The following is a 10629-nucleotide window of genomic DNA, read 5'->3' as shown; positions in this document are numbered from 1 at the left end:
ACTGTACATTTTTATAACACGTAGACTTTGATGACTCAACAATCCGTCTATCTCTCACTTACGCCCTCGTCCACTCGTTGTTTAGAACACAACAAAGGTTATGTCGTAAGCTCGCGTCGAACGGCCGGCGTAGAAATCAACCATTTGCCGCCGTACTGCCGTCTTGCACGTGGTCGTCGTGATGCTGCTGTCGTCACGTGTGCTCGCGACCCGCACATGCACAACTACTGAATTTACACATACATGTTGGTCCCCCTGGTTTCGGTTTGCGGAACCACAAACATTGCATGCATGGCCAGGCACCTGCAAAATGCTTCGCATAACCTCGCTTCCTACGGGCTACAGTGCGTGGAATCTTCCCCATATATACACTTTTTTTTCATTGTGCATTCCTATTCTGTATTTTATTCTTCTGTGGGTTGGCCTTGTACTTTACGAAACTGCGAAATAAATAATTGCCTGTATTTGGGCTAATGACATGCGCTGCCGGTCACGTATGAAGGGATATAAATTCTTCACCGTAACGTGTTTTAAGGCAGCATCATTGGGTCGACAATGCCCACGCTATGAGCCTAGGATGAATGACCCACCCGTACTGCAACATGCCTTCCAGTGGTTACTCAGGACAAGCTCCTGGTGGGCACTAGTTCTAATGGCAGTGGCGTGTAGGGGTTTTTAAAGAAAGTTGAACAGAAAAAGGCGTCGCATAACTTGAAAGCTTGTTCACTGGCAAGCGCACTTGTGTAAAAAACGATGTTACGTATGTTGTGGAACTACTGGATAGTGAGGCGTCTATAGTGTTTGGAAAACGGGATTGCCGGTACAGGAGTCATTACCTTCCCGCTCTCGGCAAGCGGAAAAATTGATGCTGCGTACGAGAGAACAAGCAATAGCACTAGCCATGATTGCAACTGAAGTCAACCTTGTTTCTTGTACTTGTTTGCCCTCTATGTGTGTTTCTCTGCGTTTGCTTGAAGTACGCCTTTCACAAGTATTTAAAACTTGTGCTTGCCGTTAGAAGGCGTGTGTACATAAGAGAACTTCGTCATGCTAAATGAACACAATTATTCTTTTTTCTTCTTCCTACGTTTTGCGGCGTCGTCATTTTCTCACATGCCTGTTAGCCTGATGCTGTGCTGACCGAAGCGATTATATTGTAATGTGCGCCAGGATAACCTAAAAAGATCAAGTTCTCATTCAATAGACACGATGGTCAACACCTGCAAAAAACTGTAAAATCCATTCTTCAATACAGTTAAACAACCACCTATGATGTGAGTTAATGCTGCTATGTAAAAGAATTTGCAATGCAAAGAGTCATTAATAATATGTGGAAGTTAGGCATGTTGTTTCCTTTCCTTCTACACCGCAGCTAGGCGCCCGTACTTTCACCATCAAAGGAATCAACTTTAGGTAGGTATTTTCTCCTTTGAAATTGCGACACAATTTAACCTACTTGCACAGCTGGCCCGAAGCCGAATAAATTTTGGATCACGAATATTCTTTAGGCGTCCATCTGAAAAGGTGAGCACGACAATTTTTGTTCCCTGCCTCATAGAAACTCGGCTGTCACCACCAGCGTTCAAATCTGTTTCCTCACAACAAAACTCATCGGCCAGCGAACCAACGCCGAGGGCACATACGGAAACACTGTTGAAACATCGCATGTATTATTCACTCCTCAAAATATATTTTTTTCCGCTCACCAACGCCGATTTTTGAGTCTGATCCTTCCTCATCTCGACACCTAAACATATTTCGTTGTGCTCAGCTGTCTAGATTTCGCCTCGAAGGACAAACGACTGAAGATGGTCTATGTGAAGGAAAACGAGGAAACCGTGACTGAGAAAACGCTCCTCAATATGTACGTTTAACACGCAGCTGCAAAGTGCGTCTCACAGCGCGTATGTGATGTGAGACCGATGCCTCGCTCGGCATCCACGGAAGTTTAGGAAGATCTAAGTGGAGCATGAATAACGCAAAGTAAGGTGCCAATGATCAAAGCGGAAGTTCTCGAATATGCGTCCAAGGTATAGTGGCACGCGTTGCTTATTCGAGTATTTTTTTAGCTCATTAAAATTCCACATTTCACGGGCTTATGATTTGTTTATTAAGTTATGTGCAATTTGTATGCCCGCGGTGTTTCTTTCATTGGCTCCTTCCTCATCCCGACCTGCTTGCGATTTTCTAGCTTACTATACGCAGGCAGTGCGCTTCCCCGCTCAACACCACCGATGTGCTGAAATATTAGCGAGTTGGACGCCTCGAAGAGCCTTTGATGTTGTAGGTACCGTTGTTGTTGCTGCTTCGTTTTCTATCTTTTCGATTTCCCCGAATTATATATGCATGCACTGCGGCTGCCGATCGCAACCAACTGAAATCCTTTGGTGCTGCGGGACTCGCTCTAACGCTGCCGGAAAAAAAAAGGCTACTACGTTTCCCATCCTTCGCCCTTCCGCATTCTTGATACTCCCTTCTCCGGGCGGAAGATAATAATCGAAGCGCTTTGCTGTTCTGACGACGTGAAAATATTACAAAGCGAACAAGTAAGGAAAGTGCACCGTACATTAAAGAAGATATGACTTTTTTTTTCTTTTTTGTTCGTTTCGTGAGCCTTTTGCCAAGAATCAGATGAATCAAACATGGAGCGAACCTAACTTACAAACGAGCCGGAAGATACAAGGAGTCATCCGTCTAACTTCGACGTAGCTAACACTTTTATCCCTTTCTTATATTGTTAATGTTATAACCTGTAGCCAACCTATCTAGAGTGGCTTCGGTGTTGTGTACTACCTTATGGATGGAAGAACAGAATAGCCGAATAAGAGAACAGCCCAAACAGAAGTAGCAGAATATGTCATACCGTGGCCCTCGGCTTTGATCCGAATGCCGCCACACAGAGTAGTAATTTGTTTTTCAAAAAATTTCCCATTCGCTACGAGTGACCGCCTTTTGACATTGACTAATCTCTGAATAAAAAAAAAGGAAGACGTAGCAATAATGAACACATGTGACTGTCATTGAGAAGCATTGTTTGGAGAGTTCTACTGGTGAAACAGAAAATTTATGTGCCACTCAACTGTTGGTTCGGTGCCATCCTCTGCAGCTCTCCGCAACTACATATTATGTACACTGCAGTGTGAGATGGCTGGAACCAAGGGGACACACTCGGGGACGATGAAAACATCATCAGTAAGTAGTTTGCTGTAAAAGCAGCCGGATAGTCAAGAAGTAAATTATTATCTGAATTAAAGGAAATTTTTAATGGGCATTGACGTGCCCCGCAAGGGGTTTGTCTGTCTTGGATTTCAAACAGATGCGGCCAATTTTCCAGGTGTTATGCCCTAATAATATTTGATGCATTAGCGCCAATTTCGAACACATTGCAGAGTTTATTGCTGTACAAGTTAATTCACTACTATTTATTTATTTATTTAAGAAAATGTACACTCCGTAAAAAAATACACTCCATTAGTGTGCTCCGCAGTTCCTTCTCCAGCAAGCAAAACAAAACACATCGTGGTGAGTACAGCATAAACGTCACTGTTGGTTCTATTAGCCTATAATTCTGCTTCTTTTTCTTAATGCTGCATTCTAAGGGTTACGTGCCAAACTTATCACTTTGGTGCTTTATTGCCATCCTTTTTATGATACCATTCAAAGCAAAAAAAAAAATATACATGGAGATCGGAGGGAGCTGTCAATAGACCTTTTTGATAATGCAATCCTACTCTTCTCGTGCTACTTTAGCAGTTTCGGCAACAAAGTATGCAAGTTTAGCGATCGGAATGCTTTAAAGAAGGAGGCATGAAGCGTTCAAATCATGCCTTACGCTTAGGCTTCATAAACCTAAGGCGTTTTACTGAAGTGGTCCTGCGTTTAAAGAGTAGAAGAGCCCTTCGCTTCGCCGGTCGCAAGAAAAATAAGAGTTTTATGTTTCGCTGGAAGAATGAAGAAAATTTGCATTGCCATTCGCTCGCCTTGTTAATATGAGAACCGTGGCCCGTCAGCATAAACTTCATTTTACAACTTCTCGATGGGAGCAACGTAATGCATAAAAGCATTCCAGGATGCCAGGGAGCATCCGGGCACGTGCTTGGAATAACTGAACTTTTCCTGAGCGTCCCATTAAACTTATGAGACGATAGTCACTTCAAAGCGGATATCAGGTTCAATAATGTTTGAAGATAGAAATAGCTGCAGGCGTAAAAAAGTGCTGAAGATGCCTCATTCGCGTACTTGCACCTTTTTGGCACACATTTTCTGCGACGCCTTCAATCTTATTGGTAGGACTCGCTGATTCGCGCGTTAAACTGAAATTCAAGATTAGCATGCGCACTGACGTTTAGTTTCCGTGGTGATAAATGGCTTCAACAGTATGTGAGAAGGCGTCTGGAGCTCACGTTTATAATGAGTTAAATGTGCATCCATATTAGATAGGGGACTCTTCGAAATAATTACTTCTTCAGTCGGTACCTTCTATCAGATTTGTTACGACTCGTGAGTTGCGTTTTCTGCAAGAATGGGGTAATAGGTATGTATTGGTGACTACGGCGCATTCTAGGCAGAGAGGCTTGGGCTTCTGAGCTCGACCATGCAGTTGCGTTCTGCAGCTGGAAGGTTGCTTCAGGGGCTCCGCGCAATCGCCATTTCTGTTGAAGCTCTCAATTCGGCTCTTAGGTCAACTTACCCCAGTTACTAGATAAACCTTAAAGCGCACTTGCCAGCAGGATACACGAGAGCCAAAAAAAAAAATGCAATGGTGATTTAGCGGTGAATGCGAGAGAAATGCGTCAGCATTACGTCCCACCTCTTTAGGACCCGGATCGATGGTGTAAACCGTGTTCACCATAAGGCAAAGTCTTATTCACGATCTCGATCACCCGACACATCTCCTGCCTCTTCGAGGAGTGAAGCGCAACTGACCGTGGTCCTGAGCAGGCTACTACCCGTTGCACTGTATAATATACCAGACGTTTTTTTCTTTATCATCATCATCACGATTTTTTTATTTTCACCACTCGATACACATTTTTACATTTTTTATACATTTATACATTTTTTTTTTGCTTCACCAAATTAAAAAAAATGTAATGGCATATAGCACCATTCCAACCGTTGAGCTAAATTAATCGATGAGGCGATCATTACTTCTACGAGAAATCAAAATACTTAATTGAATAATCAACGTAACTAGACTAATTACTGCAGAAGGGTACGTATTTGGGCTGGTTGGCTCATGATTATGAGGGCCGGTTGGTTCATGATTCATGATTGTCTGTGTCTCTCTGTTTGTCCTGTTGTTTAGCGCTGTTTACTGTTCGTTGACTAAATACATTTTTTAATTATTACTTTACAGCACATATTTAAATTTACGAGTTGTAGCCGGTGAGTTTGCAAGGCGCATCTCCTCGGAACGAATTCTCACAATTACAAATGTTTAAGTGCTATTCACATGAAAACATTGATTGCTGTCTCTCATGTGCAAGGAATCTGAGTTTTTCCTCCTCCCGATAAACCTTGTGCATGCGCCGTGCCCACAAGTCGATACCACTGATAATCGCGTCACCTACGCGCGGAAGCGGTTCGCGAACCGTTATAAACGGTTATTTCGCCGAAGCGGACTTTCACCGAAACCAAATCGCAGCGCATTGAATCCGAACCCGGAACGAATCGGTATTTTTCTCGGTTCGACAACCTGAGTTGTCCCTTTTCACGAGCTTGTCTATCTCGGAACGTCAGCTCTTACTCATCTCATTTCATCATCTCCTCTCATCTCATCAACGAGGGTCTCGAATCCGGCAACATTGATGCCTTCAGGTAGCATATGTGGGTATATTGACCAGTTGCCTTCACCCAAAAAGATCACGGTCTCGTGACGCCTGCGGCAATAAAGACGTTCCACGTCCGCCGCCAAAGTCTGTGAGTGGAGGCGCTGGCTAACACTCCGAGGATTCTACTAGGACACATAAATACCCAAAAAAGTGAATGGTATAACGGCGCCGTGGTAGCTCAATTGGTAGAGCGTCACACGTGAAATGCGAAGGTTGTGGGTTCAGTTCCCACCTGCGGCAAGTTGTTTTTTCATCCACTTTTTATCCATTAATAAATGAATTAATCCATTAATTTATCATTTCTTTACTTCATTTATTAAGCACAAGTAATTTACCCTATGTCGTCCTTGGTGTCAGTGTTTGTTGGCTTCTTATGATATGACTAATAAAAATCGGGCCCCTCGATTAACTCCCGTTCTTCATCTAAACTAGAATCGGATATACAGGTTAGCGGCAAATTATGGTGCTCGTTCACTATTTGCAAAGCTTTCCACACGTTACAAGGAAAACATCTGTTCTCTCCACGAGGATGTTGTTACCGTGCAGAAGCTTTCTTTTTCTTAGTGGAGATTCCGGGTTCGATCAGAGTTGGGCTTGAGTCGAAATTACATATGCATGTTCCAGCGAGAGGCGTTAGTCAGAGTTCTGAGTTATGTCAAGTAAGCAACGGTGGCTGACTAATGTGGAAAAATGTGCACCGCTACGCGACGAGCATAAAGCTAGTCGCGGCCCACGTGATATACGTACACATTTGCATATTAGCGTAATTGTGCGCTTTCTCTGTGCAGGTGGTATGCGTCGCAAACGCGCACTAACGCGTGTAAATCCGGCATGAGTTACGAACATGAGGATGCAGCGGCACTTCCAAGTCAAGTAAAAAAATTCTAACACGGCTGCATGTTCTGCGCGCCCACCACGCCTACAAAAGCATCATGCATTTTGTGCATGTTTGTCCTGAAACGTGCAACGTGTGGAGCACTCCATGTCCATGTCTGTAGACAGGGTGTCCCAACTATCACGCGCCAGGATTTAAGAGCATGCAAATGCCACGTAGCTGGACAGAACCAAGCTAATGTTGTTTACCGTTGCGCGAAGATGCTCAGAGTATATTTTTCGCTCCCCCTAATTACATAAATAGTTTTAAGTAATGAATCAACTTCCCAAATATTATATTTAGATGAAAAGTGTTAATGAGAAAATTGTAGAGCTACATGAAGAACTTCCGACGTAGCTTTCTGTACAGGCTACAAAAAAGTGTTTTTTTTTTTTGAGCTTAAAAGGAGTTAGCGAATACACACAGTATTTTGTGGAAGACAGGGTCATGACGCGATTACGGTGAAGATGACCGTGACCTTTGTTTGCAGAATACATTACCTGGGATACATTATTCGAAAAAAGGCAACCGTTTCGGGAGGTGCCTGTCTATAGTGGTTGTGAAATCACCGGTAGCTGTAGTATAGTTGATAACCGCATAGAGGCTGCCTAGTTAGGTTGTGTATCGAATGAAATATATGTAATGTCTTGTTCAGGGGCATTAGCAACGCGGTACAACAGTACTTATTTTGACAAAAAAAACAAGAAAGAAAAACAGGCAGAGAATAAATAGAGTATGAGTCGTTACCGCCATAGGTAACATTACAATACTGAAATCTATGTTTTAATGAAAAGGAGGAGTATAAAATAAAAGTAGGTAAATGATAGAGACAGCAATAGATATAGTAAAACCTGATTAGCTGAAGCAGGCTACAGATGTCTAATTGTAGCCGTCCCATTTTAAAAGGAACATCATTAGAAATCATCACGATCATCCTAAAAGACATCGTGGTGTAAAGAAACATCTGGTAAGATTATTGGCACTGCGGTGAAGAACACACTCGTCAGCAAAAAGGCCGACGTTAGAGGTTACAAAAGGTGCCAAGTCGGCAATCTATCAATTAGAAATTGGAGATGCCCAAGGGCAGCACCCTCAGGCACCACAGACAAAACGCGGAAAACTGCACCTACGTGGTTTCTAGCATATAGGAGCTACATCTGTTTAGTAAGGAAACCGTGAATCCAGCTGAAAACGAGAGGGCGAATAAATACTCGCCCTCTCGTTTAGCGAAAAACGACAGTGCAGCACCTGCACGTCGCTCTGCCCGAAGAGCTCTTTTGTGTACGTTGATAATGGATAACCATTATCAAAGTCGCTTCAGGTGCCTGTTACACTTGAAGCCCTTGCGGCTTATAGAAACAACAGGAATTTATCTGATCAACTTAAATGGTTTTCAGTGACGTGTCGAGAAAGGTGGGCCAACGGTTCTACGACCAGCACAAGCGTCTTTCTTTTTACTACGCACGCCAGCGCACACGCACGCGTGTGAAGGCCCACACACATAGATATGTCTGTTCTCTTCCAAGCGCTTTCCCAATTTTAGCTTTTCTTACGCCGTGTTCCGAAAACAGGGCATGTCACACGGTTTTTCTTTAAGTTGGGTATGAAGAGACAAAAGAGTTCTTGCGGCACTCTGCCCATCCTTAGACGTTTAACAATATTTCGATGAGTGCCAAATGCGAAAACACCCGTGTACTTAGATTTAGGTGCACGGTAAGGAGCCCTAGGTGGTCCAAATTATTCCGGACTCCCCCACTGCAGCGTGCCACATAATCAGAAAGTTGTTTTGACACGTAAAACCCCATAATTAAATTGTTTGACGCTTAACGATGTGCTCTGCAAGTTAGTCGTTAGGTGCTGGGAAGAGAGATCACTCTCAGATGAAAAGATCCAGGATGACTTAGTTTAAGGGCCAAAACCACAAAAACCGTTGCGAGCTTCTTGAAAGGTGACTGTACTACACGGATTCCTGTGGTTGTCATCGAACATTCCTCTACGAGGGTGTTCACATTCAATGCCTCTTCATTTTTTTATCTTGCTGTTTTCTTGTTTGCTTTTCAAGTTTATTTCCTTTCTGTAGGTGAAGGGTAGCCATGTACAGACCAAACTTCGCAATGCTTCTCTCTGGACCCGGCTTCTGAGTTAAAAGACCAAAGTCCTGCTTAGCGCCGCCTGTAATTTGATAGAAAATCCCATTGTTGTTAGGCTACGACTCACACAAACACACACACACGCACGCTTGGTCACTAACTGCTTGTCCTATCCATGCCTAGCTCTTCCCTCTTTCTTCCCACCCTCCGCTATTTTATCCACCGAGGCTTTCGAGATACGCTAAGTAAGAAGCGGAAAGGAACGCACTACGCTCGAAACGCTCTACGAAGGTGTATCCGTTTTCTGGGAGCTCGAAAGTGCAAGGCAGCAATAAAAAATAACAGCGTATAGGAAAACTTTTTGCGTTCCTCGGATACCGCTGCCGCCGTCGTCTCGCGCTCACCCGCGCAACGGCAGCGAAGTTCTCGTGTATGGGCCCGCAGTTTAGGGGCGTTCCGAACGCATTGCGCATTCCTCGGAATCCACATCTTCAGCAAACACTCAAGGCGTGTACGCGTGGTTTTCTTACGTGGTGAGAAGTCGAAGGCGTGAAGCCACGCTGGCTTCACGTGCTCGAGCCCGCCAGTGAGATGCAAATACGTGCGCATTTTTACGCGTGAAAAAAAAAATGAAAGAACGGGTACTATGGTTACCATGCCGCTTTTCTGAGCTGCTCTTTCGAATATTCCTGTTGCCTCTCACTCAAAACGCGTTACTGTGCCTGGCCTTGCGCAATCCCCCCATCCCCCCCTTTTCTTTAAGCGTGGTCTGTCGAGTGTCCACGCGGCTTTGTTTATTCTGAGCACAATTTTAGCTAGTGGGCTGTAGTGAAGGGCCTTGAAAACATGTCCCCACAAACAATCTATGGCTTCTCAAGCTAGCACAGTGCACACAAAGTTGGTCACGGAAAAGGAAGGGCGCGTCTCATTGCAATCTCTTTTACAGGTTATGAAAGAGTTGGTCACTTCTCTGAAATATCTTATGTAAAAGGCAGGAAACTATGAAAATTGATTTTTTTGCCCTGTGACTGAATTTAGGCAAAGTTGCATTATGTGTCTAAAAGAAGATGCTTTCGCGGAATCTTCGTTTATTCTCTTGATGAGGCATGCATCACCCAAAGAAAGTTCACGAGCTTGCAATACTTTGATATGGAGGTGCCTCAAAGCGTCTCAGATCAAAACGTAATAGTCTATATGTTTGCGAACTTTAATATTATATTTATGTTATTGTATTTATTCTTACTTTGCACTGACTGCGCATGCGTTCGGATTTTGATTTAATCTTGTTTTGTTCAATCTCGTGTTTAAACGGGACATCACTTCATCTGCCATTTGAATATTTTTCATTTTGTCACATTAATCAGCGTTTTCTAGTAATTTTCATCGCTCATAGCGCCTTAGCCCGTGTATAAGTGAAACAGAGTAACCACAGTCACGTGCTCCAAACCTCTATACAACCTATCCTCAGCTAATTCTGTCCGTCCGTCCGTTTCCTTCAAGGTCACAAATATAGAATCGCAGCCTGTACGAAGGATATCTAAATTCAACGGCAACCTTTCCAGTGCTGGTTACCGGTTTTGGTTGAGACCTGTGCCGGGCGCACGTACTACTACAAGTGAGGGTCGCTTCGGAGCCTCCCGCCATCTGGTGCACTTCAGAACAAGATAGCTATACAAGATCACGAGACCGGAAGTGGAAAGCAATCACTACGGATAGCATCAGCACAGCACGCTCATTTCCGCTGCCAGGCACCCATTTTCCGCGTGTCTGCGCGGAAGCACTTCTGGTATCGATCATAATTAGGAAGCATCATTAGGACTCGGCGATCGTT

At 43.9% G+C, this 10629-nt stretch overlaps 1 non-coding gene across 1 annotated transcript; it reads left to right on the top strand.

The window, feature by feature from the left end:
• The first annotated feature begins 6001 nt into the window (after nucleotides 1-6001).
• TRNAS-UGA (transfer RNA serine (anticodon UGA)) lies at nucleotides 6002-6074 on the top strand. The gene has a single exon. It is a non-coding gene; the product is annotated as a tRNA-Ser (tRNA).
• Nucleotides 6075-10629: the final 4555 nt, after the last annotated feature.

Source organism: Dermacentor variabilis, chromosome 6 (genome assembly GCF_050947875.1).
Source record: "Dermacentor variabilis isolate Ectoservices chromosome 6, ASM5094787v1, whole genome shotgun sequence".
Lineage (NCBI taxonomy): Eukaryota > Metazoa > Arthropoda > Arachnida > Ixodida > Ixodidae > Dermacentor > Dermacentor variabilis.
Note: the sequence above shows the minus strand (reverse complement) of the source record. Positions and strands in the feature narration are given on the sequence as shown.